The sequence below is a fragment of the Pteronotus mesoamericanus genome, unplaced genomic scaffold (genome assembly GCF_021234165.1).
Source record: "Pteronotus mesoamericanus isolate MK-2021 breed Mesoamerican mustached bat unplaced genomic scaffold, CSHL_Meso_final scaffold_651, whole genome shotgun sequence".
NCBI classification, from domain to species: domain Eukaryota; kingdom Metazoa; phylum Chordata; class Mammalia; order Chiroptera; family Mormoopidae; genus Pteronotus; species Pteronotus mesoamericanus.
In genome coordinates this window covers 29375913-29397201 of record NW_026555325.1, presented here as the reverse complement: position 1 = coordinate 29397201, position 21289 = coordinate 29375913, and the positions used below count along the sequence as shown (strand labels likewise).

Here is a 21289-nt window from a genome sequence, read left to right as displayed (position 1 = left end):
TTTCTTCATCTTCAATATACTTTCATATTTGTATTTTAGGTTGATTGTTCCCTTACGTCATATGGAAAGATCCCTCAATCAACAGGCTAGTTTCCTCAACTACTTTTAACTGTGCCTTCTGGATAAACTGTAACCTTTGTAAAGGAAAAGATTTTATCTGGATTTATCACAATTTTATTACTTCCATTAGTACGTCTATTTTTAGTGCTATGCTTAATAGCATATTACAAGAAGTATTGTAGTTGATGAAAAAAATAATTGTTGAGTAAGTGTCTTCCAGAGAGCCATGGACAGAAATCTGTCATTCAAAAGTAGCCTTGACAAGAACCCCTTGCCGAGATACCATAGAGAAGGGGATCCTATTCTAGAGCACACACTTATGTGATGTTCTAGAAAGGTACACTGAAAGGTGATTTGTAGGTTGAGTGTATGAGGTGATTTGTCGTTTGAGTGTATGACATCTTCTTCCATGCCTAGCCCTTTTCACTATGCTATTCAAAGTAAATTTTCAGCCTTATAACATTATAATGTTTCTAGATAAAAAATAATTTTATTTAATAAAAGATAAAGTTTCTATTGAAGCCAATAAGCATACACAAACACACACATGCAGCAGTAGTAGAAGAGAAATTCAGGAAACATAATGTAGAATCTGAACCTTTTCTGGGGTGAGCATTTTTCAACGTTTTTCGCAAGTTGTCAACTGTCAAAACCTTGAATTATTCTTTCCCAAATGTCTTTCTGAACTGGGTTTTAAATAAATTTTCTGGCTTGCTGTTATGGTGGGTCATTTGTGATTACATTCATCTTGTCCAGTTACAGCAGTAACATGTGTAAATTGGATCTCTAAGGAGTGATAAATAAATGCAAATAGTGCTTTTCACCTTGGGTTACCATAGCCACAGTTAAATTTGCAATAACTACTGTGCTGTGTTCTTCTATGAAATCCCCTAACAATATGCTTCACCTTGTGTCACATCCAAGCTGCTGATAAGAGTATCTACACTGAAAAGTCTAGAGCCAATACAATTTCACTGCCAAAATTGTTCTTCCAGGAAGTTATCTTCAGAACTATTTTATATTGGTTTTAACATGCTTGGAAATTCTTTGGAGACCATATTTTGTCATATTCAAGAAGATAATTTGCACTGCAAATAATGGGACTAGGAATAACCCTCTAATAACTAGAAAGTTTTCAAGGCATGAAGCCCAACAGCAATAATGGGTTCCATGGTTCCCTGGGCATGTGTCAGTCCCAGAAGATTAATAGAGAAGTGTAGCTGCTTCTGGGTTTCTGGGGAGATCTAAGGCAATTGTCAGAAATCAGCATTATTATTTATCTTCCACTTGGGTCATAGAGTTAGGCAAATAAGTAAATGCCCAACAGAACTAATGTATTTGTGTGGCCTGATAGAAGTTTTTCAAAGTGCTGCCTTATGAGGTAGAGTATATTTATTTGCATATCCTTATTACTTGGGTTGTGAGATATGAATGGGTGGAAACACTGGGTTAACCAAAGTTCTTTAGACTTGTTTACTGCAGGACTGCTCAGGGCCTTTAATATGACCTATTCCTTTGAGAATCCCAAAACAGAAATATAATATGGCTTACGGAATTTTGTTAGTAATAACAACTTCCTAGGAACACAATTTGGGATGCCATGCCCCATTGGAAAGTTAAGATGCTCTATTACTTCCCTTTTGGAATTATGAATTAGTATCATTGTTTTTTTGATATTGTATTTTTTGTTTCTTAAAAAGGTGATCTGAACATGCAGATTGGTCACAACTTTTTGATTACTTTATGGGGTAAATATAGTCCTATTAGAGTACCTGTTATTTTAAAATTCTTATAAGCCTAGTATCTTATTATTCCTGATTTTCTTAACTTCTATTTTTCTAATAGTCTATTTTAAAAATTTATTAATAAAATAAATAAAAGCTTTGAGGAAGCTTTATTTTAGTAGCACAAAAACAACGCATACTTAAGAAGGAAAACTTAGAGGCTCAACATAAGCAAAAAGAAGAAAATAAAAATCAAGCAAACATGAGCACTGTTGAAAAGCAGATGTAGACCTTTCCTCTGTTTGCACTTTATATATTTTAATTTATAAATATAGGGTATGCTGTGTGGGCAATTTTATGTACTTTTTTCCACTTAGCAAGCCCTATCAACACGTTTACATGCCGTATTTCAATCACTGCCATATTTCTTTTATTTAACCATCCCTCCACTGATGGATATTTAGTCTAACAGGCTTCCTACTCTTCTCAAGTTTACTCTGTTAGCACTCTTAGAGAGTCCAGTGATGAGAATATTAGAACAGCTGACAGTGTTCTTGGTTCTGTAAAGCCTTGTTCTAGAAACTTCATGTGTCTCAATTGCAGGGTCAGACAACAAAAGCACCAACAATGTTCTGCTTCCTGGAGTCCCTGAAACTCCATTCGGTGCTACTGACAGTCCTAACTTCCCTACCTGGCTCATCAATCTGGAACTACAACTCATTCCCAGGCCACTAAAATTTCAAAGAAGCAATGCAAGCAATTGGAGCCTACAATTTATGAGTCAAAGCCACAGAATAGGACAAAGTCCTTGGGATGAAGGGATCTGGGGGCCTTTAGGGTGAGATATTCCCCTGTTTCATGTGAAATATTCCAGGCCATGTATCTTAGGACTGGTTCTGGAATGAATGCCCACATCCCTCATACCATACATAGTATCTTCAGTACTGCAGAAGCAGTTATTAAGAGGCTGAAATCAGCACATCCTGAATTCAGGTAGTTGGTTTGATGAGCCAACTCCATTGATGATTTGACCTGACTGCCAAATACTGAGGACCCCATCAGAAGAGTCATCATGGACATTCTTCTAGGCATCTGGTCAGGCGGGACATGAGGGAGCCTGCTGGGTTGGATTCCGCTGGTCTAACTGGAGCTCTACTGCAGGCATGCCATCCTGTGGCGATAAGCCAGTCCTGGCCTTTGCCTTTCATCCTAGTTTCTCTAACGGTGAAGTGCCCTGAAGTAATACTTCATATAAAGGAAGTCAATTTGGACTAGAAATACCTTGACTATCTCTATGAGTCAAATGTTTATGAAAATGTGCAACTACAAACGTTTTTAATTCCAGGATTTTGGCTTTTGTCAGTAATTTTGAAAAGCCATTGTTAAAAGAATTGTGCCAAGAGGCAGTATCGTGAGGTGTCAGACAACTTGAGTTCAAATTTTGCCATTTACTAGCTATATCACTGTTCTGCAATTATTTCCTCAGCTGGAAAACAGAAGAAGTGTGCCTATTTCGGATTCATGAAAAGGAAATGAAAGAAATGTTAGGAAAGCAGTCTTGCTTTCATTAGTGATTAATAAATACTATGATTATCACTTAATATTTAAATAAATTATAACTACATTTAAATATTTTAATACAATTTATTATTAATAAGGATGTTATTGTTATCTCTACTATGTGCAGGTGCTTGTGTTAGTTCCTGGGGATAAATGTTGAATAACATACAGTCTCTAAGGAGTTGAAGTCTAGACAGTAGTCACCTTTAGTTTAATTCAAGATAGTGTTGTAAGCAATGAAATGAATGATGTACGGCATGTGTGAGATGTTGTGAAGATGTGCTGCTCAGTGTAGATGGATGCAGGGATGGCTTGGTGGGGGTCACACAGCACAGGCGGTGGATTTTTACTTGCTGGCTTCCCACGGGTTTGTGAACAGCTGTGGTTGGGGCTTCCCTAGAGAGCTTTAAACTCAGGCTTCAGTTGAAAGAACTCGAGAGATTGCAGTGTTTTTGTTTTGTTCTGACCATTGGCTTTTATAGTTTTAAAGATATGATAAAACAAGTTCTTCTTATTCTCTGTACAAAGTAACTTTGTAATAATATGTATCTTCATAATAGCCTAGTTCAAGGAGTAAATTTTAATTCATTTTTTTCAGGTTCTTTAAAATTTAATACCAAACCACAAGCTATTCAAGTGTTTAAAAACTTGGATCAAATCAAAGTAATAGTTTCTGGTGTTTAATTAAGCAACAACAAGCAAAAAAAAAAAAAAAAGACAATAATTGTATTTTAAAGGAAGCATACCATGGTAGGGTGAAGTACTGAAACTATCTTTCCATCCTTATTTCCTGCAGTTTATCATATTTTTCCTTTGCCCTGGGGTATTCTCTTGTCAGCAAATACAGAATCTTAAAATCTATACTCACAGTAATCATTTGGATTTCTTGTCTTTGTCTGGGGCATTGTACGTGACTAATTAGGACCTTGCTTCAGTGTCTGCTGGCTAAAAATCAGCCTGGTCCTGCTTTTCACCCCGTGAGGAAAACGGGGAGCCTGGACTGGACCTTTGGTCCTCATTAGATGGCTGATACCTTTCAACTGCACATTTTACAGAAGCTACTCAGGCAAGTACGGCAATGGCACTATGGCCACGTTTGCTAATTGGAGAATGTGAAAGAGCACTCATATAATCTTCATGTCTCTGGAGAATTTGTTGAATTGGAGATTAATCACATTCTCTTGCTTACCCTAAAGGCACAGAAAGGCACTATCTCAGATATCTGGTTTCCATTCAGGCAAGTGGCTCACAATGATCAAATGTCAGATGTGAATGAACCACAGAAGCCAATGTTCTTGTCTGAAGGGTGAAGGCTTTGGGCAGATCCATGTTGTGTTCTGACCCTGGATGGAGGAGATGGCTCTGGAGTAGGCTTTTTAAAAATCTGTTCAAGGAAGTTGTGAGTATCATAGGTTTGTTTATCAAGTCATTCTCAGTGAAATGAATGGCAGTATGTAAAGCTGTGGCCAAGTTTCTTTGCTTGTATAAACAGGATTTCGATGTGTCTGTAAGCATGATTAATTTAAGAAAACTTCATTCCTATAGTTTATAGGGAGAAAGTCTGTAAAGAGATTAATCATTTGAAGCCAAAGTAAAAGAACCAATGGACTCTAGAGCTGGAACTTCGGTGTCTGGTTCTATAAAGAGACTTGTTATCTTCTGGAAAACAGACTACACAGTGTCTTTCTCAGATGGACAAGCCAGTGTAAGCTGGCCTTTCTCCATGTTCCCACATTATGCCTTTACAAAGAATGCACACTAAGAAGACCATTCAGGCAGGGCTGACTTTTAATGAAGAAAAATCTAGGCTCCATTTGGATGCCATCTATTTATTGGGCACACGTGTTTATACAGAAAACAGTTAAATGCACAAAGTCTCCATGATACAAAATGGAAGTTCCTTTCATTCTGAGTAGGTATAAAGATCCTGTGACACACAAGAATGCCATTGTTCTGACCTGTGTTTTTTTTTAAATGGAGACCAACACACCCTCTTTGTCCAGTAAAGTTTTCTTTTTAGATAATATCCACTGTACAATAGAGTTTAATTTAATTTTTCAATGATACAGAAGTCCAACATTGACTTTTTTTTGTTAAAAACTCAGTTTTCATCCCTACAGTCTGAATTTCAATGCTAGAAGTAGTCTTAAGAGGTGATTTAAGATAATCATCTACCCAAGGAATAAATCACATTCTAGATGTGAATGTATCTCAGGGGCTATAGGAATAGAGTTTCCAGAACTTCCCTTGGAAATTTGTACTAGGATCTGATCATGTTCACTTACAGATGTCATTTAACATGTATAAACTAGCTATAGTCCTATAACCTCAGCACATATATTCCAGTTTTACCCTCAGACTTGGTGGAAGTCATACCAATTTTCTCTTACAGTACTTCTACGAGAACAGATTATTAAGTTTCAGCTTTCCTTTGCCCAGATTAAGACATGTCCATTTCAATGGTAGGAGAAAAGAAGTTTACACACACATAGTTGTTCCAATGTTGTCCAGTGTCAGTTTTCAATGAGCAATGCAGGAAATAGATTCCTTTGGATAGTGATTTGCATCTGACATATCAGCATGAAACATCATCAGGATCTTTTTGAATTTCACTTAAGGAATGGAATTTCCTTGAGATCCTCACTGTATGATTTCCAAGTCATTGGTGCCTCTATTTTTGTTTTTTGTTCATTTCCTTATGAGCGAGTTTTGAGCTCATAACCTCTATAAGGAGACACAGCCATCTGCCATATATGTAGCTTAAGCCCTGAGCTGTGGGCTTCGAGGGGTATATCTCAAGGACAGGGACGCCAAGGAGGGGAAGGGGGGCAGTTTACTTTCAGTTTTCATGGACGACAGTGGAAGATAATCTAAATTCTGGCAGGAGATGGCATTAGGTACCAAACTGACATTGTCATTTGCATAATGTATAATGAGGTGTTGTTTCATCTCTGGTAGAGATCAGGCATGTTTAGGGAGGAGAGGTGAAACTACGCATCACCCCTCTGCCTGCCCCTTAAGAAATCAGTCACATTCCTTCTTGCCATTAGCTTCACAGAGACAGAGACCTTTCTGCTCCATGGAACCTGCGTCTAGTCTCCACCTAGCAAACTGAGTAGGGGTGTTGGCTCTTCCCCTGCTGTTACCTCTGATGCCGCTGAGTGTAGCTGCTCCTCTCCCAAAGGAAAAGAACCCACATAAATGTTTCCATTGGGTTTGGATGCATTGTTTAAATTTTATTTTTTAAAAATTGCATCCCACCTCTAAATAGGACTTACCTTTTTGAAGACTGTGGTGGAACATATATGTTCAGAAAATGCTGTGATATTAAAATTGAACCATTTGAAGTTAATGTAACTGCAGAGTAACTGATTTTAATAGGCTCTTTGTTGAAGGCAGATGTTTGACAAAAAATTTTTATATAGCAGAGAATTAAGAAAACGGTGCTGCTATTAGAACATTGGAAAGTTCCAATTCTCATGGACATGTATCTGTTTGCAAGTTTATGCAGCAGCAAATGCCTTTGTTTTAACAAATGGTTTCTTTCATTTTAATAAAATTTGTAATGTTAAATATTTCGCAACACTTGTCTTTTTAATTAGACAATGGACAGCTTTGACTTTTATAACATTGTCTCACCTATATCCCCTTTCCCATCTGTAAAGTAATGGTATTGATTAGCACATTCTCTCGGGGGACCAAGGGCAGGAGGTTTCTAAATCCCTTCTACCATAAACATTTTCTAACTATTTATATAAATATTTATTATAAACATTTTCTCTAATTCTCAAATAATCACCCTTCTTTTTAGCAATGAGGAAACTGAGGCCCAGAGTACTCAGGAGACTCTTCCAATTCCTTTTCATTGAACAACATGGAATTGCCATTTATGTAGCTTAAGAATGGTTGACTATTAGCAGCCTTATTGGCTCAACCCAACAGCTATTCAGGAGATTCAGGATTCAAACTCAAGTCAACCAGGATCAAAGTAAGCCTTCTTTCCCCCGTCTCATGCTGCTGCCTTGTTTATTTATATTTTTGTATTGCTCCAAATATCTAGCTTTGGATGTATTACACACTTTATATAATATGTGGTTAATAAATATTTGCTGATAGGCTTTTTAAAACTGAATTTAGAGGAAGCAACATACAACTATGTTTTGTAACCATTTAGCAAAGTATTAGACACTTTTGTTTTTAGTGCTGTAAATCCAGGTAGTCATAAAGTACTATTAGATACTATCTCTTGAATCATTAATTCCTCTGCTTTCTACATAGGGTACAGTTTCCCAACGTCCAGACAACTCTTACTAGTGATGGGCTCTTTTTGGGAAAGGTGAAATCCTGCATCGCTGATCTCTTTTCCTTGGGTGTTTTTCCCTGCCAGCCAGGTTTAGCAATTTCACAGGTTTTATGAAATGACTGAGAAAACAGTATAATCTGCCTTCAAAATACCCCTCGCTCTTTTTTCTCACTCAATTAACTTCTCCATTCCACACTTTCATTTCTTCCCTCTTTAACATTTTTTCTCTTCTAGAGATAATGCTCTAATATTTTGGCCATGGTCAAAGCCCTTATATTGACCATTTTAAGAACATACACATTTTGGAAGAACCCAGGTGGTTTTCATATTTAGTATGTCCAAAAGATATGAATTTTGAGAGCAAATCAATAACTGCACAATTTATGGCGTAATTACATAGTAATTACTCAATTTGCTGTGAGCATTGAATCCTCTCCATGGGTTTTAAACAGATGTCACAGCAGATGCGCTTCATTTAAGGGAGAATTTTCATTAACTATATCAGTAGTTGGGCTTATTATCTTTAGTGGTGCTGAATTAAATTGATAGTAGAGGGCACTGCTGGAAACTACTAGGCAGTATCATTCAGACAGGAGAGGAGCAGAAGTTGTCAAAGGTAGGAAAGTTCCAACTGTCATGAGTAAGTGTATCAAATATAGTGTCAGCCTTTCAAAGCGTTGACAAATACTTGGCCTTGGGGTTATGCGACACTTGCTGATAGTAATAACTGAACTATTCCATTCAATTATCACTGGAACCTCTTACACAGGTATGCCTGTCCTGAGGCTCAGAGAGCACCCAGGCTCTTAGAGGGGTTGTGTAGAATGGCCCCAGCCAGAGCCCAGGCTGCCTGCCTCCCTGGCCACGTACCGCCACATCACACTGCTTCTTCCAGCAAATAGTCCGCTAACTCAACGAATCGATTAGACTGTGCATGTGTTTTTAAACAAATTGACTGACCTTTTGATTTGTTAATTTAAAATCAAAATAATTGACTCACTTGTTTGTGAAAATACAGGTCAAGAAGCACTTGTTTATTGTTACCTCAAACTCTTGGTTTTGTTAGTATTTATTTTCAAACAGCTACAATTTAAATTGGTTCTTTGTGAAACATAGGAGGCTGCCAGACATGTGCCAGTCTCTTCAACTAAATTCATAAACATCCAGGATCATCACACCTAGTAGCGCCATCTTCAAATATGTAGAGTAAGATGCCCATATTGATATTGATGGTTTAAAATTATAAGCAAGTTTGAATATAAGAATGTGCAAACTCTTCCAGTTGAAATCTTGATAGCATTTTGCTGAAGGCTGGGAAAAGCTTGCATATGTCCTTGACAGTCCTTTCTGACTTTTCTTTTCTTTTTCCTTTCTAGTACATTATTTTTATTTTTAGCGTGAACTGATCCCTACTCTATCCCATTCCAGCTTTATGTCTTTTCTCATCCAGATCAGGACAGTGGTGTGTTTATGCAGCGGCCTGCCCACTGCTGACCCCTTCTCCTTGGCCTGTGAGAAAACGCCTGGCCTTAGTGAGGCTTGTCATTCAGGAGGCTGCTCAAGTTGCAAAGGCTTGAGAGAATTCACTTTTGCTAAGTGCTGAAGGCATGTGCCTGGGCCACGACTTCCAGAAGGGGGTGGTGGCCGGCAAGAACAACAGAAACAAATGATCTGGTTGTCTGTCAGTAAGACCCCTACGGAAACGTCAGAGCTCGGCTAGGAAAAGCTGCTTTTTCTTTCTGTGTGGTTCTCCTTCTTTGTTAAAAACAAAAACAAAAACACACACACACACACACAAAAGCAATGCTCTCTAGAGATTTCTTTTCCTGTCTCCCCAAAAGCTCTGTGGCTGCTTGTGGCTCCATCTGTTATTTTCATTTTTTCAGCAGAAAGACCGGCTGCCTCACTGTCCTCTGCCCTTACCCCCAGCCCACTTTCCTTTCTCCTTTATTTATCCTCCTTGACACTTACACTCCTCTGTGGAACATTTGCCCTGCTACAGCTTCCCCTTCCAACAGCATCTGTCCTGTCCTCTCGCCGTCCTCCTACACGGCTGAGGACTGCTTCCCCGGACTATCTCATCGGGGCCTGTTAGTTAGCCAACACGTTAGTCTCAGCTGATGGGGAAGTGAAGATGGGGCTGATGAAGAAGAATGCCAGCAGAGGAGGAGGAAGGACGTCAAATGAGACTTGCAAAGACTGGGAAAAGGGGCAACGAGAGGCCTCTGGAGCCTAAAAATAAAACTAATATGTGGAGTCAAGACTTGGCTCTTCTGCTCTGCTCCAACTTTATACATAACAGTCTGTATATTAGAAATATATCAATTAATATAATAAACAACTAATTAGCATGTTAGAACTAGTTAACAATAGTAGTTAATTAATATATTAGAAATAATTTTATAAAATATCTGACATAGTAAAGGGAACATGACGGATATTCAATACAAGATGCTTATTACCTTATTGCTTTTTTAAGACCCAAAGTGATTCAAATAAATATAGAATTGCACTCAAACCATGGAGCAAAATCTAGTTTTAAAATAGCAGCACCGTTTTCTTAGTCCTCTGTTATATTGACTGTGACAGTCAGTTATGAGGGATGGTCAGGAAATTTATAATAATAGTCACTAAGTACTGAAATTTCAGTACAATGATTTTGGAGACAGGGGAGTAGAAATGTAAAGACCTGAACTATGGTCCTAGACATGTATTAGTCTTGGAAATGCTTTGTAACCTCTACAGGCTTTTGTTTCCTAATCTGCATTATGAAGACACTACAGAACGAACTGTACAGTTTTTCCTTGCTTACATGTGATTATATGTGCAAAGCTCATGGCGTGGCACTTATCACATAGTGAGCTCTTGGTAAAGGCTGTCCATTACTGGGCTGTGATTTTAAAAATCAGAGCAGAAAATTCTAGTTTATCCTTATAAAACCACCGATTTACTCACTTGCCTTCTGATTCACTTTCTTGAGAGACAAAGAAAGTGGAATTGTTTAATTAACCTTCTGGGAGTCTGTGGCCCATGAGAAATTCATCTCTTATGTGGACTGTGGAAGAAAAAAATATCAGGAACCACTACAGTTGGGTTATCATCAACTATATGCCACCTGCCTACCATATTTCTGGCCATTTCAAATGCTTATAGAACATTTTTCCAACAGGGTGGTGTTCATTAGTTTGTAAGGGACTTAATCATATGCTAGACTTACTTCACTAGGGTCTGAGGGATGTTTTGGGTTATTAGGAAAGATATGAGGAGACATTCGTGGGATGGCATGTAGACTGTTAGTGAAGGAAGACTTGTTGACCATTTCATATTATAGTGCATATTCCAAATCCTGAAACTATATGGTACATGCTAATTCTTTTGACCAATATCTATAGAGCACCTGCTACTTTCTGCTCTGGGCTGGGTGCCAGGGAATCAAAGGTGTATTACACATGTCAGGGCCTGTTGAGAAAGCATGGGCGCTTGCACACAGCTGAATAAATATTTGTCGAGACAACTCAGAAATAAGCCCTTACGAAACCATAAATGCTATTTGTTAGAGAGCTAAGAGCAAACTACCCTGGGTGGGCAGGGGAACGACCCCGGGTTGTGACCAGTTTGCTGCCTGGAAAGTCCTTACTGAGCTTAAACATCCCTCTGTGCTATCTTTCTAGGACTCAGGGAAATCTGCTGAAAATTCCCACGAAGTCCAAGAACAAAGCACTGTCATGTGGCCAGCCCCAAACCCAACTTTCTTTTTTTATTTTTTCAACCTAGGAATTGTGTCATGTTTTGGTTTCCATTTCAGCCTGCTCAGCGGCTGAGGCACAGCTGGGGAAGGACCTTGGTTATACAGAATCCAAGGCCAAAAGCAAACACAGCATCAGAAAGGCAAACTCCTGGGCAGCAGCCATGCAAAGAGGGAAGATGCCATGTCCATGGCCAGAGAGAGCAGGGCTGAGTGTTATTTGCAGAAAACAAGCCTGAATCCTGGCTCCTCAGCCCTCCACTGCCCACAGCTGGAGCTGCATAGCTCCATCTTGCTCATTCAGTCTCACGCTGGTACGAATCCAGGCCTGCAAACACAGTAGCTGAGGATGCCTCAGATCCACAACTGAACACATGTTCCTCCTTTGGGAATGGAACCAACTACATTTAGTTCTGTCCTTTGTCTAACTGCACCATCCTATATCCTGCCTCCTATACCTGGCACACGTCACTCTTGGGAGCTTTGTTTCTGCAACTATCAGAAGACTGTGTAAACACCTACTTGCAGAGCTGGTTTTAGCAACAAATGAGATGACCTGTGAGGTGCCAGGCATGGAAAAGATGTACAATTTGTGCTGATGCCTGAGTCTGACCTTTGTGTGTTGTCATGTTGGTGTTCTTGGGACCTGGAATTGTGCCCCTGAACATGAAGCCTAACTGTTTTGGCATGGGAGACATCTGGTAGACCACAGTGTAAAATATGTGTTTTATTGACCCATATTCCTGTGGGCTAGAGGCATCCCTGACTCTCCTCCATCCCTTCCTTGAGCCTTATTCCCTTACCCTCAGCCTGCTCAAAACAGAGTGTCTCTTAACCAATTTCCTTTGAGGGTTTGGGACTCAGAGACCTCCTCAGGGGCACAGAGAGACAACAGGCCACTGAGCTGGAGTGAAGGAGCTTGAGATACCCCAATATCTCCTGTCTCTCCTCTTCTTCAGCTCTGCCTCTACTGCCTGTGGAGTTGATCTGGAAGTGGTCCACCAGAGACCAAAGAACACTGCCTTCTGCCCTTCCTATCTCTCTCCTTCCCGGGTGCTGATTTTCAGACAGGTGAGGAGCAGGCTGTGAGCCCTGGAGGCAGAGTGGTGGGGTGGGCGGAGCATAAGAGTTCAAGTCAAGTGACAACCCATCCCCAGCTGTGTAACCAAGGGCATTTGAGGAATGAAGAAACCAAATACAGATGGGGCTTACTATTCTGCCCAGCTGAAGAATGTGAAGAAGACTCCATCTGGAGGGAAACTGCATGGCCCACATCTCTATCTAAATAAAAAAAGAAACCATGCCTAAATTAATGCCTCAGCTTGCAGGACTGAGAGAGAAGAAATCAGGGAAAACATTTGAACACTTGGCTCTGAATTCATTATGGTACAAGATCTTTATCCGTGTTTCATTTAAAAAGAAAAATAAAACAACATGCCAGCCTCACAGTGGATACGGAATTACAACCTGGCTAATTCATCGAATACCTTAGCAAAGAGATTAGAGAGTGAATCCAAGTACTGTGGCACCAGCCCCCCAGCCCACTCCTGCCCAAGCCCAGAGCAGGTGGAGCAAACGCACCATCGCTGATTCTCCCTCCAACTGCTATGGGGGCCGGAGTGAAGGGTGGGGAGCTCTTTTGAACAACCGCCTTGGGCAGGGCAAAGAAAAGGGGTGGGTCCCCTTTCAGAAGTGCAATTGAAAAGGATATGCTGAGGGGTACATTTCTGATGGTGTGATCTGAATATGATAACATGGAATTAGCAAGAGAATTATTTTCCATTGGCTGCCTATCTCTCAACAAACTACTTTGGCTGGTAGTAGGGGGAAAAAACCCAAACCTTAAAATTAATCTTATTTAAAACAAAGAGATAAAGGATTTGGGGAAGTATTTCCAGGAACCCCAGGCGAGAGTGGGCATGAGGCATGGAGGAGACATCGGGGGGGAGGGGTGACCGGAGGGTCCCTGCTGTCCTCTGGTTTTCCTAATACAGACCTTCCTCGTTCCCTCCCCTTCCCACCCATCTGCCATCTCCTGTCTCCCCAGCTGCCTGTTGGCTGCCAGGAGCCCCCGCGGGCCTGCTTTACGTTTCACCCTGATGCGGACCTTGTTCCATCGGAACGGAATGGTTTATCTAAAAAGGAATTCACAGGAGCTGGTGGAGGCTGATACTGGTAGTCTGTTAGGTGACATTTGTAATTTACCAAGGAGTCCTTTAGGGCCTTATCAGAACAAAGGGGAGGAGGCTTTTATTTTACAAGTGTCACACGTCATTCACAGGGCAGGGATCTTTGAATGGAGGAGCAGGACGGATGGGCAAGTTCCACAACAATTCCCTAAATCACTGCATGGACAGTTATAGACCAGGTCTGATATAGAGACTTCTGCAGTCTCTGCCTTTCTTGTCCTTGCTGTCTGCCTGTGACGCTTTCCAGAGCACTGTGACGCCATGTTGAAAAAGACTGTCACTGTCTTAAAAATAAGGAAGGACATCGATCGAACACTTATTATGTTCAGTCAGTTCTCCAGGCCCTTTATGTTCATTAACTAATTTAGTTCTCACAACCATCAGAGATGAGGCATGGACTCATTGAACCATCTGCCTAAGGTCACAGGACAAGTAAATGGCAAAATCAGGCTTCACACACAAGCTGTCTGACTCCCAGGCTCCCGCTGGAAACTGAGATCTGGAATGTAACCCTAGCAACTAATGCAGTGCCGGGGTAACAGTCGCTACTTCTGATTTTCCTTTTACGTCTGTGTGACGGTTAGTTTCATGGGTCAACATGAGTGGGACACAATGCTCAGATACTTGGTCAAACGTTCTGGAGGTTCCTGTGAGAGGGAGCCTTTAGATGAGTTTCACATTTAAATCAGTAGACTTTGAGTAAAGCAGTTTGCTGTCCATATTGTGGGCGGGCCTCAGCCAGGTAGAGAAACTGAGTAGCAGGACAGGCGGATCTTGCTTGGGCATGAGGGCGTCCTCCAGCGGGCTGCCTTGGGACCCTACGGGCGCCTCTTTCCTGTCTCTAGCCTGCTGGCTGGACTTGTCAGGCTTCCACAAGCATGTCAGCCATTTCTTAAAATACACTCTTCTTATATATACACATCCTATTGGTTCTGTTTGTCTTGAGAACCCTTACAAATAGAGTCTCCTTTGCCAAGAAGTTCCTCCAAGTTAGATCCCAGGGCCTTTTTTTCCTTCTCAGTCTAAATTTTGCTTATTTTCTATGCAAATTTTTTCCTGCCTATCATCTCAGTGACTATCTATATGCCAATAATTCTCAGATTTATCCCCTCTTGTCAGATGTCTATGACGCTCCAGATGTACGTATCTGTCTACTTGGCCTGTGTTCTTCCATATCTGACAGGCACCTGAATGAAGCATGTACAAATGTAAACCTATGATCCCGAAACACTGACTCTTTTTCAAGGTTCTCTATCTCTGCAAAATGTACCTGTATTTATCTGAAAGACCAGCAACCATTCTTAACAACTCTCTCTACCTTATCTCCCCACTTAATCCATCACCATCTCCTGCCAAGGTCGCTGCAGAAATTTCCCAGATCTTTTTACTTCTCTCCATCTCCACTGCCCCCACCTTACATAACCTACGGGCATTTCTTATGTTACTCCAATGGTTAACTTTTTAAGTGGTCTAGTTGCCCATTCTGTTTCCCCTTTAATCTTTTTTCTTCACATGCCAGCCACAGTAATCTTTTAAAAATATAAAGCTGACCATCCCATTCGGTATCATACCTGTTTGGAACCATTCAGTGACTTTTCATTCTGCTCAGGGAGAAGGCTAAATTCTTAGCCTGACTATGTGGTGGAGCCCTGCATGGTCTTGTCCTGCAGTAATTTTCTTTTTGCTCTCTATAGCCCACCCGACCTTTTTTTTTTTTCTTTGTCCCTTGAAAGTGCTTCCTCATATCACTGGTCCTTTGCAAATACCTTTTTTCTTTTTGAAAATGTAGAGACTTATTCGCAGCCTCTCAACTCTCATATCATGAGTCACTTCAAGGGGAAACTGTTGTGTTCCACACACCCCTCCCTCACTCCAGTCAGATTCCTTTGTTACACCATCTCATAGTACTTATCTAAATTAACAGGAATCAGAGCTAAGATTTAGAGTGCTTGCCAAGTTCAAGTGTAAACACAGTGCTGAATATTTTACAATTATTATGTAAATATTATCTAACTAAAATTACAACAAAACCTGAGAAGTAGGTGATGTTATTATTCCCTGTTAGAGACTAGAAACCTGAGAACCCAGATGGGAATCTGAGTGCATTCGCCAATGACTGGGCAGGCATTTGGCTCTCCCATTAGGTTGCGTGTTTGGAGTGAGTTGGGGCCAGGTAAGTAACCAATGGGCACTGTTAAGAGGACTGCCAGGCATGTAGAATGTGTTCAGGACCTAGCTGGTGATTGAAATAATGACGAAAATTTGAATGATTAATGAACTAGAACACATTTTAATATTGAGACTAACTGGGTAACCCTTTCACTCTCTAAGTTAGTCATCCATGAGATTATTTACAAATTCTAGACGTTACTTGCACATGAGAAAATGGCATTCCCAATACTAGAGATGTTTAGAATACCCTCTACTCTATGTTTTGATGTCCATCTGCTCCATTTCTGAATGAGGCAGCAATTTAGTTTAATTTTGCTCACAGTGAAGGATAATATTTTTTTTGTACCAGTTATTCTGAGGCTTCTAAAATAGGAGTCACACTCACACAGACACACACTTACAAACATGGACATGCTGTGTTAGGTAAGTCTGCACTGGCAGCTGTAAGAAACAAACCCTAAATTTCCAAATTTAACAAAAAAGTTATTTCTTATTTGTGTAACAACCCGCTGAGAGCGTTCTTGCTCAGCCAGACAGCTTCTCACCTGGTGAGCCAGGACTCCAGGCTCCCTCCGTCCCTGAGAGCCTGAGTTCTCTAGCCCAGGTGGCAGTGAGGAGAGCCAGCATGAAGAAGGCATGCCTGCTTCCTAAAAATCTTGGTCCAAAATAAGGCATGTCACATCCACTTCTATTCCATCACTAGAAATTCATCATGTGGTCACACCTGACTCTAGGGAAGGCAAGTAAATGGTGTCCATTTATATGCCCAGGAAGAAAAGAGGAAAAATATATTTGAGTGAGTCACCTGCCATCTCTGCCTACCTCCCACCCTATAATACAAAACTGACAGATGCTTTAAGAGTAGCACAAAGTGCCCTGGAGTATGGGAAGATGGAGCTAAAGTTTAATGGTGGGCACTGGGAAGGCTGGCAGAGGAGAGGGTTTTCAGTGAGTCTTGAAGAACAGGTGAGTCCTCGATAGAAACAGATCCTAGCAGACATCTCTGCGATGGAGCAGTGTCCAAAATGGTGAGGTCCGAAGTCAGGAGGGAGTGAGGATGTGAGCAAGAATATATGCTGTGCCTTGGTCTGTGTGTGTATATCTCAGTATCAAGTTGAAATTATTTTAATAATCTCTTTTCCTGAATTCCTTCTATAAGTAATTAAATAAACAGAATTATCCCCTCCACCATAAATATCTTAGTCCCTAATGTAAAGGTATGAAATAATTAGAGAGTATGCTGTGTATGAATTTTAATGTCATGGAAAATAGTACAGTATATTCTCAAGACTGTGCTAATCATACACAAAGGGAAGGCTGAACAAAGGGAAGATGTATAATTAGCAAAGCACAGCTTATTATGTACAACCAGATCTGTTTAGAGGCTCTTTTGACTCTAGATATGTAATAAATCAAGAACGATCTAGTATTTGCCTTTTAGTGGACAACTCTGGAGATTTTAGAAATATAGGGCCTGGCCATTTTGGGTTTGACTGTGGTGATGATGCAGGCTACCACTCTAGTCTAAGTGGCATAGAGGAAAGAGCAGGGTCTCTGGAGGGAGATCTCTGCCCCCTTCCTCGGTCTGCTCCTCATTGACTGGTTGATCATAATGCCTATGGGCTGCTTTCTCCACTGTATGGTGATGCTGATATTTATGAAAGTGCCATTAGTGCCAGCCAGACCCAATAACAAAAAACATAACTAGAGCCAGACAAGTCAAAGACAGAGTTGAGACTGACCAGACACTGATGCTCGTGTTGATGCATCAGCATATTGAAGGACACACCTGGAGGCTCATGAATATTCTGTTGCGATCCTCCCCTGAGACTTCTTCTAAAATCCCCACCTTTAGAAAACAGATAAAAACCCTAAAGGCAAAGGCCCCAGTGCCCACTCCCTTGAGCATGTCCACGCCTCCCTTTCCTCAGGCAGGAACTTATATGTTCCTTTTCTTCAGCTCCAAGGGCCCTTCTTTTGCCTGACTTTGCAGTAAGCTTAAAGGAGCCCCACCTGCGTTCACTTCGGTTCCTGTTATCTTGCTTCATCTATCCTGAGCCTTTCCTTTGTTTCACTGTCTCTAGCTTTAATAAATGCACTCTCAAAATCACCTGGACTCATGTCTTGAATTCTTCTTGCACAAAGTCAAGAATCTACACACTCCAAACTGCACTGGGACAGACCCGCCTTAGCTCAGTCCCTTTCCAGTGACAAAACCACTTAGAACTGAGCCGGAAGTATATTAAAGACCCATTTTACAAATTTAGATCCATTTCCCTTTTCTTTTCCTACCTTAGTTTTCTTAAGAAAAATTTCATTCCCCTCAATAAAAGCCCTTAAGACTTTAAGAACTTTGTAAGAATGACTGTAATGTCAGATGGATGTATTTCCTTTAAGTCTACCAAACTTTAATAAAGGCAGTTATATCAGTGGCTCTCTCTGAGCCATGTGAAGGATAAAGAAATACCTTAGTTGTCAAATCCAAGGAGGGCTGACTCAGCCCTTCTTTTCTTCCAAAGAAGATAAATTGCATCTCATATAATTTGCTTTTGGCTAGGGGGTTTTTGTTTTGTTTTCAAACAGGATCTCTAGTGCAAAAGACAAACTCTCCTATGTATTCATTAGAAAGGGCTATGAGGAGTCCCATAAAGGTTTGGGCTTTTCCCTAGATTCTGTTGGCAGAATATTAGAAATTGACATGAAAAGCAGAGAGCTTAAAAATTGCACAATACTACATATTATTCAATTGCAAAATGCAAAATTGCTGCCCATCCCAAGCCTCAGCTCAGCTATGAATAGTCTATACAGCCAAGTGCATCTCAGTGTTGACTGAAAGGAGAGAGGCCCTCAGCTCCTGAGAAGGCGCTGGGATTACATTATCATATCAATGGCCCACATGCAAAGTTCCTGATAAATGATCATAATCCAGAGGCAAGAGATAAAATATGAGAGTTTGATTTCTGTAAACAAATCAAAGGTATTTAAAGTCAAGCTACTTAATCTACGTTATAGCACTGCCAGGAATATAAACATGAGAACAGCCTCAGAGCCAGAACAGGAAGGAATTAAGAGGATAGAAAGAATTTTAAAGATTATTTGCTACTTTTCCCTGATTTACTATAATCCAGCCGTTTTGGCCTTCTTTCACGTCTGTGAACCAGCCAAGCTCTAGGCCTCTCATCTTAAAGCCTCTATAAATCATCATTCTACCTCTTCACAGATGCCTCTTGTAACAGTCAGGATTGTCTCCATTAAGCTGCATTAACAAATAGCTTCCCTATCTCAGTGCCTTAAGGCAGTTAAAGTCTGTTGTTGTTTTCTCATGCTACTTGGTCAGAGTGGGTTGGCTGAGGGGGTCTCTGTTCTTTGAAGTCACATAAGTTCCAGGCTAATCGAGTAACCACATCTTGGACCACACCACCAGTCAGAATGCCACAAGGCGCTAGAGCAACAATTAAGTGCTCCAGAAATGACACAAGTCATTTCTAAGCACAACACAGTGGCCAGACCAAATCCCATGGTCCTCTGAAACCTCAGGGAGAGCAGGGCAGTGCAATTCTGTTCTGTGCCTGGAAAGGGAAGGGAATAGAAACAGCTCTCTTGACTCTCACCCCTCCCCGGACCAACCTTTTTGAAGCAGGTTCTAGCTCCTCACTGCCTTAGCGCCCCTTTTGTATTTTTCGTAGTGCTTATCACAATTCGTAATTGCATTATTTACTTAATAAATAATCTTTTATTTTCAGTCTTTTTCCACTATTGAACTGATAGGTCTGTAAGAGGAAGGCCCATGTCAGCACACTAATACTATATTGCACAGGTATCAAAACTGGTCAATCTGCCTAATGTATTTGTCTTGAATTTGGAGAATCCTTACAGCGATAATTTCATGTCTTTCAGCCCAAGTCCTTTCAGGCTGTGTGCTGACGCCTCTCCATGGCTTCCTAGCTGAAGATCCTCTCTCTACAAAGTGGCAGGGGCTAAAGCAAAGACAAACTGGGCATCCCTTCAAACGCCGTTTTGAAACGAATTGGGAAACTATCAACTAAAATCTCACAGAAATCTCCATAGGCCCCAGAAAACCAACATATCCAATGTAAATTGTTGTGCACTTTGTAAATAATGAACAGAATAAAGAAATTTGGTGAATTGGCATTTCCTTGAATTTACTTTTGGCAAATCAGCTTGCAGGGAATTTGCTCAGAGCTACCCTCTCACCCTCCACCAACAGATGTACTTTATTGACCAACTGAGCCCGGAATTTGGAAGTCACTCTGAAATAGCTGTCCTTTTATGGGCAAAATAACATAGTTCAAAGAGATTAAGTTACTGGCCCAAATCACAGAGGTGACAGTGGGAAAGACAAAAGTGGGATTCAGTCCTTCCTGCCAGTGCAGGGATCCTCTCCCTGAGTCACCCACAGGCCGACGGAGATCATTTTCACAAACTTATCATGCTGTTTAGGGCAAATAGTAAGTGTATACAGGAAATTTTGAGTATTTCTCTTGCTTTTGAAAGTCACTGCCAATAAAAACGTTTTCATGATTACCTGTTATTTTAGATTCTTCTTTATAACTATACCATCATTTTTATACTATACTTTTCAAGCAAAATAAGAAATAGTTGAAGTACAATTGCCCATGAGACAAGGTTATTTCAGCAAAGAAGTTTCAAAAATCAATTAGCTATGGCCTTGGAGAAATGGATATTTAAGTAGGTGTTCTCTCAGGTGACCTAAGGCATGTCTTTAGTTCCCTAATATTTCATCTTAAAAGTGGCCACCACTAAAATCAGCCAAAGGTTTCTTAGGTAGTAAACATGAATTTTAGAAAAGGACTTTTTTTTTTTTAAAGCTATCATGTTCTTTCTTCTACTCATTCAGGAACACAGCTTTTATGTCAAGGGGGTTTTTACATATTATAACTGGTAAACATTAATAAAAGAAAAAATTAAACTTTTCTTTCTATTAGTCCTTAGATGTTGATTTCTGATTTTATAGAATTGCTGTTATTTTCCCACAGCGACGGCCTCCACAACAGAACAGTGTGTTCTCCTCCTACCTGTTGGGCGGGGCTTGCTGGGTTCTTCTTACCCCAGGGGCTGGGCACAAAGCATGGTCTCAGCGTGTGATGAGGAGGACTGTAACGGCTCGTGCCCGGGGAGGCTGCTGCTTAAAAACTGCAGAATCCTGTGGGGGTAACAAGAAAAAGAAGACATTAGAAAAAATGAAAATTAATCAGGCTCTGAGAAATCAAGGCAGAATTCTGTCATTTAAAAAAAAATAGACGTATTTAGTTTATAAGCACAGTACACAAAATGCATGGCATGTGGGTAAGCACTAAATAGAGGTTGATCAAATGAAAAAGAGAATGAATAAATGAACAAATGAAGGTCAGAGCTGGTCCTAGAATTGCAAACCATACACCCACAAGACCAGGCAAGCAGGGTGAATGAGGGAGCAGACCGTGTGTGAGACAGCAGGGAAAGGTGGGGCTGTCGTGGGCTAGTGCGCTCATATCTCACCTGAAGGGGGCAGCCT

The 21289-nt window shown here is 40.6% G+C and overlaps 1 protein-coding gene across 3 annotated transcripts in view; it reads right to left on the bottom strand.

Moving 5' to 3' along the window:
- The window catches only part of B3GALT1 (beta-1,3-galactosyltransferase 1), a 110038-nt gene that overhangs the window by 19843 nt on the left and 68906 nt on the right, over window positions 1-21289 (bottom strand). For 2 of the 3 annotated variants that reach the window (XM_054562305.1, XM_054562306.1), the window contains exon 2: window positions 20811-20938. The gene's annotated coding sequence lies outside the window, so the exon portion shown is untranslated. Of the gene's footprint in view, window positions 1-16298; window positions 17139-20810; window positions 20939-21289 lie in introns of those variants that run through there. The other variant, XM_054562308.1, reaches the window with a different exon arrangement.